At 41.2% G+C, this 15,474-nt stretch overlaps 1 long non-coding RNA gene across 2 annotated transcripts in view; it reads left to right on the plus strand.

Annotated features, from left to right (window-relative positions):
- Window positions 1–15,474, plus strand: part of LOC122237429 — a 101,867-nt gene that overhangs the window by 9,247 nt on the left and 77,146 nt on the right. For both annotated transcript variants that reach the window (XR_006215992.1, XR_006215991.1), the window contains exon 2: window positions 965–1,122. This is a non-coding gene — a long non-coding RNA (uncharacterized LOC122237429). The remainder of the gene's footprint in view (window positions 1–964; window positions 1,123–15,474) is intronic.

Genomic DNA, 15,474 nt, shown 5'->3' on the forward strand with positions numbered 1-15,474 from the left:
CACTGAGATCTCCAAAATTCTGATTGCCCTGCCCAGAAGGACAAAGAGTGCTAGGCTTTAACCTCTCTGGGAATGGAGAGAGTAGGGAAGAGGGGTGGGCTGAGAAAGCTCTGGGCCTCCCAGGGGGTGCTGTGCACAGGCCAAGGAATGAGGAAGGCCTGGGTCCTAGCCTCCACCTCCAGGTACAAGGAAGAAGCCTGGCTCCTGCTCCATAGAGCGACCTGCCAAGGGTCTCATTTAGGATGGAGCCCCTTCTGGGAGAAAGAGGAGCAGGAGCGGTGGCTGAACTTTGCCTGCATGAGAGCTATTGTGCTTATTTTCCATCAGGAGAGGGTGTGGCTTGTTGGAGACGGTAGGGTGGTGTGTGTGATGTTCCTCTGCATTTCTGTTCATTTCACTGCAAGTTTGTGAGCCTGAATAATGTTGGAACACCTATGCTGGGCGTGTCAAGGACTGATGGCAGAGTGGAGGGTGAGGCCTCAGTGGGGGATTTCTGGTCACTGTCCTGATGGGACTTGGTGAAGACTTTCAGCTAACCTTCAGAGGTCTATCTCACAGTAGAAGCACCAATGATCAGTGTGGCTTAAATACAGCTGGAGAAGAGGCACCTGGGTGGCTCAGTTGGTTAAGCGTCCGACTTCAACTCAGGTCACGATCTCACGGTTTGTGAGTTGCAGCCCCGCATCCAGGTCTGTGCTAACAGCTCGGAGCCTGGAGCCCGCTTCGGATTCTGTGTCTCCCTCTCCCTTTGCCCCTCTCCAGATCACTCTCAGTCTTTCTCTCTTAAAAGTAAACATTAAAGAAAATTAAAAAAAAATACAGCTGGAGAAGGTGGTGAGAGTACCTTGCCTCCACAGTCTGGTCTGGCAGTCTCTCCCAGGTGCTTGTATGGAACCTCACTCTTGTACAGAAACCTCACTCATAGCACTTCTAACACTGGGTCACTATTGGTCATCTCTTCTAGATGGTAGGCTCCTTGAGGCCTCCAGCCGGTTCTGCTTGTCTCAGTACTCTCTATGCCTTTTGCGGCTCCTGAGCCCGAGGACATATTCCCAGATGAGCGGGAAGCTGAAGAGCCTTGGCCTGATTACAGGAGTGAGGAACACTTCATGACAAAAGGAGGTAACTAAGTTAACTGTTTCTGGGAAAAGTCTCCTTCTCATCATTTGAGAACCAAGTGTGTAAACTGAGGTAGAAAGAACTGTCCACTTCCAGAGTGATGGGGGCTGGCTGGAAGGGACTTTTGCAGAAGAAGGAATAGGAACTTTGCTCTGGACAAATCCTATGTTACTTTTTCAAAGAATAATCTGCTAGTGTGAAGACTGCCTTTTATTTCTATTTTGCCTTGTATTTAAATGAAACATTTAAAATGGAATCCCTGAAAATTTAGAAGGCAAATAAAATGATCCTGCTAATTTAATGAAGCCCAAGCTGTAAATGTAGGTTTTATGGAGTGTCAACCACTCACTGAGGAACCTGGTAACCAGAGGGGAAGGAGGGGGCAGAGCTGTGTTCTGACTCATCCCGAGAGGCCGGAACTTTTACTAGTTTTTTAGAGCACACAGGGTCTCTGCAGAGGAGGGGGCTCTGCTATTAAGGAATGATCCAGAAACCTGTGAATTTTTCCTTCCAATTGCCTTGTTTCTTTCTCCATGATGAGGCTGGAGGATGGCGTGACTGTCAGAAAACACTCATTCCCTTGGGTTGGTGAACGTCTCCCTCTGGTATGGTACTCTGTGCCAAGAGGTCTGTATTGAAGATGAGTCTGATTGCCTTTGTGGTATGCGGCCTATCTACAAAGCTAGTCAGAGTGCAGCGGAGGGAGGGCCAGTCTGTCCTCCTGGGCGTCCTTTCTGTAATCCGCTTGTCACAGCCACCTCTGAAGGCTGCTCGCCCTGACAGAGGGGATGTGATGGGCAGCCTGTCAAATAGATTGTGAGTGCATTAGCAGGATTAGCAGAGAAGGCTAATGTTGCAGCATTCCCCAAGTTCATTCACAGCATCTGCGACTGCGGAGGCACAGGCTTCAGAATTAATGTCACATTGGGGACTGTCCCTGAAGCGGTCAGAGACAACAGTCTCATTGTGTTTGCCTGTGTTCGTGTGTTACTATTTCACAACAGAGCTTAATTTCAAATATTAGTATAAAGATGCTATAAAGATTCTTTCTTCCATCTTATTGATAAACTAGCTGAAATACTTTAGTAGCCTCTCAAAACCAGAAGCTTTGTTCTTGGCAGTTGTTGAAGTATTGCTGATTTTATTTCTGCTTGTTAAAATAATATACCCTCATTTAGGAAAAATTGGATCAGAAAAATAGAAGGGAAAAATTTAAAATACTTAGTTCTTTCACCAGATATAACCTCTCATGCCATTTTGATGTATTTTTATGCAGTGTTTTTTGGTTTGTTTGCTTTTTAAGTTTATTTATTAATTTTAAGAGAGAGAGAGAGAGAGAGATCACAGGAGGGGCAGAGAGAGAGGGAGAGAGAATCCCAAGTAGGCTCTGTACTGTCAGCACAGAGCCCAACATGGGGCTCAATCTCACTAACCAGGAGATCATGACCTGAATCGATATCAAGAGTTGGACACTTAATCGACTGAGCCACCCAGGCATCCCCCTTCTATACATATCAATTAAAATTGTGCTTATATTGTATATTTAGTTTTGATTCCTTTATTTTATATTAAAATTTTTTTTAACTGTTTATTTAATTTTGAGAGAGAGAGATAGAGCACAAGTGGGGGAGGGGCAGAGAGAGAGGGAGACACAGAATCCGAAGCAGGCTCCAGGCTCTGAGCTGTCAGCATAGAGCCAATGCAGGGCTCGAACCCACAAACCATGAGATCATGACCTGAACTTAAGTCAGATGCTTACCAACTAAGCCACCCAGGTGCCCCTTGATTCCTTTAGAAAAAAATTCAAATACTATATCATAAACATTTGCCAGTTTTCTTGTACTTTTAGTGAAAATACCAATCAGATACTTGAAATACTTTGTGTGAATATATTTGCACTAGTTTTCTATTGATGTGTAACAAATTACCACAAACTCAGCAATTTAAAATAATACCCATGGGCATGTAGGTTAAGCATAAGACTCTTGATTTTGGCTCAGGTCATGATCCCACAGTTCTGAGATCAAGTCCCGAGTCAGGCTCTGCGCTGATGGCCTGGAGCCTGCTTGGGATTCTCTCTCTCCCTCTCTTCTCTGCCCCTTTCCCACTCTGTGCACGTGTGCTCTCTCTCTCAAAATAAATAAATAAACATTTAAAAAGTGAATAAATAAAATAATACCCATGTATTAGCTCACAGTTCCATAGGTCAGAAGTCTGGCATGGCATGGTTAAGGTCTCTGGTCACATGTCAAAAGGCCAAAATCAAAGTATCAGCTGGGCTAAGTTCTCTGAAGACTCTCGGAAGACTTGTTCCAAGCTCATTTTTGTTGGCAGAATTCAGTTCCTCAAGGTCATAGGGCTGAAGTCCTCTTGTATTTGCTGGTTGTTAGCTGAGGACTGCTCTTAGCAGCTGGAGGCCACCTGTTTTCCTTGACATGCAAGCAAGGCCCCCTTGATCTGCAGGCAAGTAGTGGTACATTGAATCCTTACTGTATTTGTACTTTTTGGCTTCTGTGACCAGAGAAAACTCTTCCCTTTTAAAGGGCTCATAAGATTAGGCCATGCCTACCAGAAAAATCTCCTCATTTTAAGGATAACTATGTCATATAACATGATCTAATCAGGGTAGTAAACCATCATATTGATAGTCAGCAGGATTCTACAAGGCATGTGTACCAGAGTGGAGAAATCCTGGGGCCATCTTAGACTTCTACTTACCATAATATTGTAATTTATTTAACAGTTTCTTTGTTTTAAAAAGGTCTGGGTTTATGTCTAATTTTTTATTATTAGAAGAGATGCTTTTGGATGAGCATCTAACCTCTGTTAATTTGATAGGTGAAGAATGATATTTTGTAATTTGCATCTTTATTTCTAATGAAATTCAACACCCAGCTTCTTGTGTTTATTAGCTATTTGTCTTCCTTTGTGACTTGTTTCTTTTCTTTTTGGGGTTTACTTTCTAATTGATATATAATGTTCTTTAATAGTAAGGACATTATAGGGGCACCTGGGTGGCTCAGTTGGTTAAGCGTCTGACTTTGGCTCAGGTCCTGTTCTTGCGGTTTGTGAGTTCTAGCCCTGGGATGAGCTCTGTGCTGACAGCTCGGAGCCTGGATTCTCCTTCTCTCTCTGTCCCTCCCCCGTTCATGCTCTCTCTCTGTCTCAAAAATAAATAAACGTTAAAAAAAAAATTAATAGTAAGGACATTATAACTCTTTGCTGATTTTGTTACAACCGTTTTATCTTTCTTTGTGTACTTTTTGATGTACAAAGGTTTTAACTTCATATGTACACAATTCCATTTTTATCTTCTGTTCCTGCCTTTGATGTCGTATTTAGAAAATTTTTGCACCTCAAGATTTTAGAAATGTGTTCATTACATTTCTCTATTACTTTTATAGATGCATTATGTGTATTTAAACTTTAATGTACATGGGATTTATTTTGATATATAGTATGAGGCATGTTATGTATTTAAAAATTTCCCCCCAAATTTATTAACCAGTAGCCTAATATTTGATAAGAACTCATCCTAACTGGTTTCAAATGCCATTAACTTGACCTTTTTTGGTGCCTTTTCATTCTGTTCAATTATTCAAATATTTTGCAGGCTGGTGCCATAGTGTGCCATTTTGATTACTGCATTTTGAAGTAAATTTAAATATATTGAAATGTAAATTACTCCTTGTTTTCTTTAATTTCCAATATTTTATTGGCTCTTTTACCCTAATACTTTCACAAATTTCTGATGGAATTTTAATTTGAAGTGTATTGACTTCATAAAATTTACGTGGAAGAAATGATGGTTTTGAAATATATAACCTTCCCATTCTAGAAATACAGAATGTCTCTTCACTTATTAGAATTTTCCTTCCTGTTCCTCAGTAAAGTTTTATTTTTATATTTTAATAAAATTTCATATTTACAGAAAATTTGCCGGAATATTACAAATAACAGTTTTCCTGAACCATTGGAAAGTAAGTTGCTGGAAGACTTCAGTATGTAATTCTTCCACAGAAGGACTTTCTGTGCTACCATCAAAATAAAAATCAGGCCATTAACATCTGTCTATTACTGTCGTGTCATCCAGAGATCTCACTCATGTTCCCCCAGGGTGCCCAGCTATGGTTTTTAAAGAAAAAGGGTCCGATCCAGAGTTGCTGGTTGTATTTGGTTGTCTTGCATCTTTTGTCTCTTTCACACTCAGTTTCTCAGTCTTTCCAGGACTTTCATGACTTTGCCACTTTTTAAGGTCATAGGCCAGTTACGTGGTAAAACTTCCCCCATTTTGGGTTTGCCTAACGTATCCCCATGATTTGATTTGGAGAATGCATTCTTGGCAGGAGCATTACAAAAGGAATGCCGTTAATGCATCCTATGAGGAGGCACATTGACTTGTCCATTACTGGTGACTCAACTTTTGATCATTTGATGGGCTTGTGTCTGCCTAGCTTCACCACCGTAAACTTACCCTTTATCAGTTTGTAATTGATAAGTGTTTTGTGGGGAGATACTTTGAGACCATACTGTTGTTAAAGTATTTTAAATCTTGTTAGGTGCTACTGGAATTAGTGTTTATATCAGAGCCAATTTTGTCCCACGGCTGAGGGAAAAAAACCTTTCTTAGTGCTCTGCCTGACGCTCCATGAATTATGAGGTTTTGTGCTTTGCTGTGGCAACAGGAATTGTTTCCAGGTGTGTGTGAACTCTGGGGCTTGTGCTTGCTGATCCTTTCTGGTGGTTCTTTCCCCAGTCTTGGGTAGTTTCCGGACACCATGAGGATGTGAGGGAGACTCCCTAGATCTCTGGAGGAGTGCTCCTTCTGCAGCTCTTTCCTCGCTGGCACAGTTCCCTGGAAGCTCACTGGAGTTTCCCTCCGTTCCCCCACTCAGGAGAGCCTGGGCCCTGCTGGACCCTCCCCCCCCAGTTCCAAAGCCTGCACGCGCTCTTGGGCAACAGTAGGGCTCACCTCATTTGCTTCCCATCTCTGAGGAATCACTGTCCCTCGTTGCCTGGTATCCTATGTCCCTGAACACCATTGTTTCATATATTTTGTCTGGCTTTTTAGTCTTTTCGGGCAGGGGCGTAAAAATGGTCCATGTTACTCCAACTGACTGGAAAAAAACCACTTATACATTTTGGATGAATCAAACTCATCATTTTTTCCCAAGCATTTATTAAAATGTAGACGTGTTTCCCTCTGCTCTAAATGGCCCCAGGATGCCGAGAGTTTTTTAAATGTCACCTGTAAGTTTGTCTTCTCCATCCTCAGCTACTGCTCGCCTCTGCTATCAGCTCTATACCTACTCTCCAGTAGTTTATGCGTCAACTCTGCTGTAGGGCAGTTTCTCAGATAAGGGTCAGTAGGTTCTAAATGAGTCTTCAAAAATCTCTTCTAGGAATTAACAATGTGAACTATGTCATAGGTATTTGACTGGGGCACTTTATTGCCTCCTTTCTGGTCCTTGGCCACAGTTACATAGTTGAGTCTCCTAAAGCATTGCTTTCTGGATAAATGAGACATAACGCTACTTTGAACCTTTGTTTGGGAGTTCTTCTTGTTGATGAGTCCGGTGGGGGTAGCGCTATTGCACTTTCGCTGGATTGTAGACTAAGCTGTATTAGTTTTTTAGGGTTGCTATGACAAAGTACCATGAACCGAGTGGCTTAAAATAATAGAAATGCATTGTTTCCCAGTTCCAGAGGCTACAAGTCTGCGGTGAAGGTGTCAGCAGAGCCATGCTCCCTCTGAAACCTGTAGGAGAATTCTTGGCTGCCTCTTCTTAGCCTCTGGAGTTTGCCATCAGTCCTTGGGGTTCCTTGGTTATAGCTGCATAACTTCATTGTCTGCCTTTGTCATCACGTGGCCTTGTGCCTGTGTGTCTCTGTGTCTTCACATGGACATCTACTTCTGCGGACACCAGTCATATTGGATTAGGGACCAACCTTACTCGAATATAATCTCATTGGAATTCAACTAATTACATATCTAATAGCCCTATTTTCAAATAAGGACAAATTCTGAGGCATCTTGGGGATTAGGACTCTCGTATTTTTTTTAGGGGATGCAATTTAACATTTAACAATTGCTATAGAATATTAGGTGACTTTCTTAGTGGAAACTGAATGAGCAGCCAGAGTGGTAGGCCTTGAACCAAAAGCAGATGACACAGGTGTAATGATTTCAGCGAAGATGAGGAAAGCTGGCTGGGCTACGGGTAGCATGCTAGCAGGAAGTCCTGTGCCAGGTTTGACTCCTAACTCCTGCAGATAGGAATGCAGCGACATCAGGATCCTGGTGTTAAGCCCATGTCTGGAATTTCCTGAGGTAAAATCCTTCACCCAAGCTTTGGCTAGTGGCCCCAAGTGTCAATGAGTGCTATAGACAAAGGGCAGATCTTATAACTGAAGCTTCTCTGACAGGTGGTCATGGTAGCAATGACCATGTATAATGATGGGAAATGTGCTTCCCTGTTTCTCAGTCTTTCTTAATTGTGAAGATAATTGCTTCTTCTGTGGATTTACATTTGCACAGATCTTTTTAGTTTGAAGAGTGATTTCACAGTTTACAGTCTCCCTTAATTTTCATATTAACTCTGTGCAGTTGAAGTTACTACTTCCTTTTAGGTATGGTGAAGTTAATATTATTATGCAATAACTGCCAACACAATGAAAAGTCGATATTATTTTTATTTTACAGATGAGGAAATTGAAGCTAAGGAAAGCTAAGTGACTTGTCTAATGGCCTATGGTAAACTGTGGGACCGGGACCAGGACCCAGCTCTGTCCTTCCTAGTCTCATGCATTGTCCTCGACACTATGCTACCAAGCTGACCTCTAATTTGGATGTGCCTAGAGAATGTCAGCATTGGCATAGCACAGGAATGTGGGAAGTCCTACTTTACACAGTATTCTCTAGACTCGATGCTTACTAGCTGTGTGATCTTGGAACAACTCTGTTAACCTTCATTCATTTATATACTCAAATATTCCTTTTTTTTCCTTATAATTTCTTCCCCCTCCTCCCCAGGCTTATTGAGCTATGATTGACATCTTAGCCCCACCTAAGTTAAGGTGTACAAAGTGATTATTAGATACATGTATATGTTGTAAAATGATTATCAGAAAAAGGTTAGTTAACACCTCCATCACCTCACATAATTACCATTTTTCCCCCCTGTGGTGAGAACATTTAAGGTTTACTCACTTAGCAATATTCAAGTGTACAATACAGTATTGTTAACTATAGTCACCATGCTGTTATTAGCTCCCCAGAACTTACTCATCTTACAGCTAAAAGTTTGTACATTTAACCAACATCTCCCCATTTCTCCCACCCCCAGCTCCCAGGAGCTACCATTGTATTCTCTGTTTCTGTGAGTTTAGTTTTGGATTACATATGAAGTGATATCATACAGTATTTCTTTCTTATGCTTTATTTATTTATTTCACTTAGCATAATACTCTCAAATTTCACCTATGTTGTTGCAAGTGGCAAGATTTCCTTTTTTTAATGGCTAAATTATATATAATTCACATTTTCTTTGTCTATTTATCATCTGCTGATTATCATGTGGGTTGTTTCCATGTCTTGGCTATTGTGAACGATGCTGCAGCAAACATTAGAATGCAGCTATCTCTTCAAGATAATTTCATTTCTTTCAGATATGAGTCCAGAGTGGGATTGCAGGATCATATGGCATTTCTATTTTTTAATTTTTTGAGGAAACTTCATACTGTTTTCCATAATGGTTGTACCAATTTACATTCCCACCAACAGTGTCCATATCTCTCCCCAGTTTTAGGATTTTCTCAGCCATTCTTTCCTTCAAAAAGCTTTTGCCCTTTTCTCCCTATTTTCTCCTTCTGGGACTCCAGTAATCCATGGTCATTTCTTTTAATGGTATCCCATAGTCCATATGGCTTTCTTTTATCCTTTTCCTTCTTTTTGACTTGTTCTCCTCTTATTGGACAAGTTAAAAAGATCTGTCTTCTACTTCACAGATTCTTTCTTCTATTTGATCCAGTTTGATACTGACACTTTCTCCTGAAATTTTTAAAAGTTTTTTTAAATGTTTATTTTTGAGAGAGAGAGAGAGAGAGAGAGAGAGAGAGAGAGACAGAGACAGACTGTGAGTGGAGAAGGGGCAGAGAGAGAGGGAGACACAAAATCTGAAGCAGGCTCCAGGCTCTGAGCTGTCAGCACAGAGCCTGATGCGGGGCGTGAACTCATGAATTGGGAGATCATGACTTGAGCCAAAGCCAAATGCTTAACCAGCTGAGCCACCCAGGTGCCCCTTTCTCCTGAATTTTTAATTCCATTCATTGCATTCTTCAGTTCCAGAACTTGTTTTTAAAAATGATTTATATATCTGTAATAGACTCTTCATTTTATTATTGTTTTGCTGATTTTGGCGAACTGCCTTTCTGTGTTTTCTTGAAGTTCAATGAGTTTCTTTAAAATGACTATTTGTATTTTTCATTAGAGAAATCTCATTTTTTAAGGTTGGTTATTAGAAAATATTATTTCTTTGATGGTTTTGTGATTAATAATTTTTAAATTTTCCTTGAAGTTTGTGTTGCTGCATTTGCATTTAAAGAGACACTCACCTCCTCTAGTCTTTACTGACTGGCTTCAGGAAACACCTTCCATCATCCATGTTAGGGATTCTGAGCCTTTTTCAGATATTTTCTATTGTATTTCTTCTCCACAGTTCTTGTCCCCTCTTACAAGGTGAATTCTTAAGATTGCATGCCTTCTTTTGATCCTGCAAAACCAGACTTGGGGCTGTCAGACTCCCATTTGCTTTCTCGAGGGCAGTGTTGAATGCTCAGACTGTGTGCTTTTTCACAGTGCTGCAGAGTTGGGCTGGCTTTCCACATGTGCTCACTAACTTTCTGCAAAGACTCAGTTTTGTTGTCATAGGGATTGTGCTCAGGGAGCTGGCCACAGAGTGGTAGGGTAGAGTATGGGAGAGGTTGTGATGCATTTGGGGTGCCTGTGGACCAGTGGGAGGATGTGTAGGTGAGATAGTCCCACTGGCTCATTGGTGGACTTCCTGATGGGGTGTGCAACACGTTTAGTAGGATGTATGTCTTTTCAGTGCCCTCCAAGAGCCCTGACTGCTGTTCTCCCAGACATTTCCTGCTCTGCATTCAGGCAGCACATCTCAGGATTCTAGGTGAAGTGGGAAGGAATTGGGTCTCTTTGATGGGGTTCCACACAGCTGGGGAAGCTGGGCACTCACTCAGATACTCTCACTTTCCCTTGTTGGAGAAATCACAGGCACTCAGATGTGCCACTTTGAGAGAAGGATGATGTGAGTATAATGAAACTGTTGCTTTTATCCTCTTCAATGCATCTGATTTCACTTTTTTTTTTTTTTTGCTCCATCTGTATGCTAGAACTTTCCACTGGACTCCCAGACTTCCACAAAGGCATTCTACTTCATGGGTAATTAAATGAGTATTTTTGGACAGAAAGATGGTAGAAAACTATTAATTCCACCATGTTGATGATATCACTCTTCTCAGCTATTATTTCTTGAGTACTTATATGCTAGGCCCTATTCTAGGCCATGGAATTGTTGCAACATACGATAAAGTCCTCATAGAATTTGTCTTTTGGAATTGCATCAATTTCATTATTTGTAAAGTGGAGGTAAAAAGTGAATATCCTCAATTAAGTTGTGAAGAGTAAATGCAGTCATTTGTATAATGAGCTTAGCTCAGTGCCAGGCATAACAGAATTTTCAATAAGTATCAGTTGATTATATGGAGATCAGACACAGTGGAAAGTGGGCTTAACTCTTGTCTGTTTTGGAACTGCAGTGCTCTGACATGGGGAGGGCATGCTGAATAATCTGGGTGGCAGGGGAAGATAGAAGTTTGGAGTCTTGGATGTCTTTTCAAGATACAGGATGGAAAAAAAAAGATTTAGGATGGAAACACAAAGCTGGACTAGAGTGGTGTCGTGAGGACAGTGGTAGGGCCCCCCAAAGGGCAAGGCCTGGAGGACATGTACTAAGTTCATCTACTTGGCCAACATATGCTTCTCTGCTCTTCCCACAACTGCAGTCAGAGGTAAAGAATTTCATACTGCAAAGCAAAGGATCAGTGAGGACCAAAAGCAATGTAACACAAGTTACATTGTGCAGAGCATATTGTTGTTTGAAATTTGGGTTTGCCTAAAATGGCTCACTGTATTAGAAGCCTGTCTTAAGTTCCTATACCTCAATATGTGGTATTAACTCTGGTAGAAAATATGCAACTGACCCAAAGACAACATAGTTTAAGAAATGTAATATTTTATTTGCATCACATTTTAGAAAGCTGTTTTTGTTGAGGAATGTGGTAATCGCTACTGGGCATTTTACTTTGCCTTGGGGACACAACTCCGAGAGCTGGAGTTTATACCGTAATTTGGCTAATCAGCTCAGAGTCAGCATCTGTACTCCTGTAAGTGGCATTTCATATTATGACAGGAAATCTTTACTGTTTTTCTATCATAAAGAAACATTACTAAACTGTATTGTATTATGTGCTCAAATTGGCTCACCATCTCTGATGAGCTGTAGAAGAAATGGAAACAGATAGTGAGTGAGTGGAGCAGGGATGCCTACATGATCAATCTTGCCTCCCACAAGGGTTACAGGTCTGAAGCACGCATTCCAGGACTGCAGATCAGGGCTCAGATATTTCTAGAGCTCCCTGAGATGGATAAAATGATTTCCCTGTTTCGGGTTTGTTGTGATACTTAAATGAGGTAATATGTGCAATAAACCTGACACACGAGAGGTATTCAGTAAAAACAGTTTACTCTCCTTTTTTATATCCTGTTTTATGAATTCAGTTTTCTTCCACATTTTTAAAAAGCAATTCAAAATTGACCAATTAGTTTCTTATTCCTAGCTGGAGGGTCTGGCACGTAGAAGGTGATCAGTGGGAGTGTGTGGAGTGAGTTGTTTGTGGTGCTCAGTATAAAGGTGTTTCCTGTCCAAGTCCCTTGGTGGGTTGGAGATTCAGCACTATCTCCCAGCTCTTGAGTAGCACATACAGACAGGTTAGACTTAGCTGGCTAGGCTCTTTCTGAGTATGGCTTATGCCAGAGTTATTCACATTTCAATATTTGAGCCATTTAATGCACATACTCTGTGTTTCAATCCACCTCTTGAATACCTGGCCACATTCTATGTGGAGCAGTATCAGAGTTTAGAAATTCAGAGAAGAATTAGACATATCCCCTAATCTTAGGAAGTCAGTAATTCAGTAGCAGAGAAAGTACTACACACACACACACACACACACACACACACACACACACACACGTATGCACTCAGTCATGCATACATATACATATATGCTTGTGTCTCTGTGTGTGCACCTGTGTGTATTTTGGGAGGTAGTGTCCTAAGGTAAAGGACAACACTCAATGTGGGAGATACAAAGTTGTGAAAGTGTTGACCATGTTTTATGTGTAAAACTTAGGATCCATGGATAAGAACATGATAAGAGCTTAACTCTATGGAGTTATGATAAGAACATAACTCCATAGAAAGTCAAAGGAATGACACTTAAAATTGGGGTAGTTCCAGGATCAAGTCTTCCTCCTTAAGAGGTAATTCTTGAATAAGTTTACAGTCTAGTTAGAGAGTCATGGGCATATCCACAAGACAGGAGATGGTTCATAGAGGCAAGAGGAGGACCCAAAGAGAGATATGTCTGCTCAGAGCTATGGGAGATGAAGAAGGGGAGGGAGGGAGTTTGATGTCAGTGAGTAGCAAAGGATCTGGGAGAAGGGGGAATGCTGAGTCTGGAAAGATGCTGGAAAAAGGCCTGGCCGCAATCTTGTCTAAGTAGGGAGATCAAAGAGCCTTTCCTAGATTTAAGACAATGAGCCACACATCATTGGGGAGCCAGGTGCTTCTGTGGCCAAGGACTTTGCAGCTTGTCTGGCTGGCCCTCAGAAACATGGTTGAGAACAGACATGCGGGATTGATTAGAAAACTGCTATGCTTGGGAAAAAACTGTAGATTTCAGAAACATGAAAATGAAAACATGCAAGCATTTGTAAATGGAATGTGCCTATTGTTGTGGTTTATGTGCCCAGAGACCTTGTGAGTAACCTGTAGATATGGCTGGGGAAAACATGTCTTCAGAGCCCCTTTCCTTCTCCCTTGCACAATGGTGACTTTCCTTGGGTGACACCTGATGGTTGCTATATTTTCCTTTCTGATATAGGACCTTCTTCTCACTGATTATTATCAGGAAGTGACCTGGTGGCCCACTAAACTGGGGCTTCATTGGGCTGTTGAGAGGAAACATTATTATGTGTGTATTTGGGGGTGGCGATGGTATTGCAAGTGGATCAAGGGCCCACTCTGAAGACTTATTAGTTGTTGACATTTGCAGTTACTCGATCTCTCTGGACCTGAGATTCTTCATCCATGAATGGAGATAATCTTGTAGGGTTCTTGAGAGGAATAAACATAATAACAAATAAAATAGATTAGCACAGTGCTTGGCACACATTAGGTATTCAATTAATCTCACCTGTTATTGCTATTTTTTCGAGGAGGTGGTGTGATATGGGTACACATTCTGAGTATAGTTAGAACATAAAATCTCTTGGGGGGGTGGTGCACATAAGCATACACATTGCTGTCCATAGTGCTGAACTATCATTGCATGAGGCATGGCTGTAGCTCCTAATGCTAGGCCACACTTGATGGCTACTCAGTCTCTCCCAGAAATTCTGAGCCAGAAGTGTAGAATGAAGAGGTCAAGATGGTAGAGAGGCAGACTAATAGTGGCATTTGGATAAGTCACTGAGAAATTCTTATGGAGAGAAAGAAACATTTTTGTTTCTCTTAGATATTTATATTACCAAAGGAAAAACTCCAAACTGACAGGGCTGAAAATGCGGCTACAGGATGTGTTATGTGATGGAGGGCTGTGCATGTGTTAATGTAAATAATGAGTTTGGATAGTCAGCAGAACTCTGGGGGCGGGGGCGGGTAGAGCTTGTTTAAGAGTGGTATCATTGTCAGTTGGGTTAAGATAACATTTTAATAGATACTTAAACATTTTGGGTCAATAAAATATTTGTAATTTGTACAATGTCACAGAACAAATGAAAGTATTACTTATAATGTGTGTGGTCAATTTCATATACTATTGAAAATCAAAACACACTTCTCAGTGTAGTAAGTATTTCTTGAGAATTGGAAGTTTTAAGGACAGATGTCTCTCACACATTCCTTTCATTGGGTATTCTGGTGATGATTCTGGGTATATTGTTGTCTGTGAGCCCTCATTCAGGCTCACAAAAGCACCATCTTACAAAGGCCCAAGCTGTTGGAGCAGCTTGGCTAGCCTACCTCCTAATGTCTACCCATCAGTGAATTCATCCTTCCTTCCTTCCATCATCTATCCATTCATCCACCAGCTAACCAATTGTCAAACATGTAATTATTGAGCATCTACTGCACTTTATATACTCTGGTGCTCTGTTGTGCATTTTGCACCAGTAGATTAGGTTGCCTAATCTACCTGTTATCATGACAAACCCTGACCTTGGACTCAGCCCCTCCAGGATCTGCTGGTGCTATATTTATTTCTTGTTCAACAACATTCATTAGGCACTTACTGTAAGCCAGATACTGCTCAAGTTAGTGGGGATACAGCAATGAATAGTGCTATCTAGTGTCTGGATTGCTAAGGTAGGCTTCTGATTGGGTCTTTTTGTGCCAAAGACCTCCTGCGGTTCATTGTCAATACAGCCAGAAGTCCTTTTAAACCTAGGTCATATCATGTTATTTCTCTGCTCATAGTCTCCCGATAGCTTCCAGTCTCACTTAGTGGAGGGTAGTAGTGAAGATAATCACAGTTTGTATTCTCTTGTTATATTTTGAAGGCATTGGCCACAGGACTCACTGACAGATCAGACATTTGAGTATGACCAGAAGAAAGGAATCAGTAATATCTCCAAGGAATTTTTCCTTGGCAACTGGAAAGATAGAGTTACCAATTACTAAGTTGGAGGAGACTGACAGGAGCAGATTTGGATATGAAAAATTCTAAATCTTGTTTTGGATGTGACAATATTGATGTGCTTATTTGGCATTTAAATGAAGATACTGAACATGTAGTTGGATATAGAGTTCTGGAGTTCAGGATGGAGATATAAAGGACATTTAAAGCCACAAGTTTATATGAGATCGCCAGTGTAGAGAAAAGGAAAGTTCTTGGGACTGAGTTCTGGAGCACTCATCATTTAGAATGTGGGAAGATGAGGAGAGCCTTGGGAAGAAGACTGAATAGGAAAGGATGAAGAATTTGGAAGTGAGCCAA

The sequence above is a fragment of the Panthera tigris genome, chromosome A3 (genome assembly GCF_018350195.1).
Source record: "Panthera tigris isolate Pti1 chromosome A3, P.tigris_Pti1_mat1.1, whole genome shotgun sequence".
NCBI classification, from domain to species: Eukaryota; Metazoa; Chordata; class Mammalia; order Carnivora; family Felidae; genus Panthera; species Panthera tigris.